Below are 847 nucleotides of genomic sequence, written 5' to 3' on the forward strand. Positions count from 1 at the left end.
CAGACCTCCTCCCTCCCCCTCTCTGCACCAATCTGGCCTTCTTTGTTCCTAAAAGAATTCTCTTGCACACTGTTCTCTCGACCAGGGCTGGAAAGCAGGCCTGGATGGGGTGAGGGGCCCAGGGTCCTGGAGCCCAGAGCCCAACCCAGGCCTGGGTGCAGAACAGATGTTTCATAAATGCAGGAAAGAGCAGGCGTATCAAAGGATGATTCTGCCTCCTTCAGGGTGTGGAGGGAAAAAGATTTCCCTTCTAAAATGTCCAGGAAGGGGAATTCCCTGGTGGTCCAGTGGTTAGGACTCAGCGCTTTCATTGCTGTGGCCCGGGTTCAATCCCTGGTCAGGGAACTAAGATCTTGTAAGACACGTGGCACAGCCAAAAAAAAGAACGTCCAGGGAAAAGGTTTAGGAAGGGGAGATGAAGAATATTCCTAACAATGACATCCCCTGTAGTTCCAGTCGATTCTCCAGCAGAATGAGCCTGGGAGGACTCACCTAATGATGGCCCCTCTGCCTCTCCTCTTCTGCCACCTCCCACCCCGTGACACACACACTTCTGTATGTGCACACATGGACATCTGCACACGTGCGAACACTGCAAATACACCCATACTGTACACATGCACCCAACCCTGAAACAAACACACATGTGCACCCCTCAAATACACATGTGTATATGCCTCAAACACATCCACACAGATATACACACAGCTCTCAGACAAACACACATGCACACCCTGCAGAAACACACAAACTCATGTGTGCACAACCCTCAAAACAAACTCACATGGAGGCACACACAATTTCCTCTCAAACACACACACACACACGGAGACAGATGTACCTGCAC

At 50.8% G+C, this 847-nt stretch overlaps 1 non-coding gene across 1 annotated transcript; it reads left to right on the top strand.

The window, feature by feature from the left end:
• The first annotated feature begins 273 nt into the window (after nucleotides 1-273).
• On the top strand, nucleotides 274-345 carry TRNAE-UUC. The gene has a single exon. It is a non-coding gene; the product is annotated as a tRNA-Glu (tRNA).
• The last annotated feature ends 502 nt before the right edge of the window (nucleotides 346-847 follow it).

The sequence above is a fragment of the Monodon monoceros genome, unplaced genomic scaffold (assembly GCF_005190385.1).
Source record: "Monodon monoceros isolate NGI ecotype Baffin Bay Population unplaced genomic scaffold, NGI_Narwhal_1 Super_Scaffold_7, whole genome shotgun sequence".
In the NCBI taxonomy this organism is placed as follows: domain Eukaryota; kingdom Metazoa; phylum Chordata; class Mammalia; order Artiodactyla; family Monodontidae; genus Monodon; species Monodon monoceros.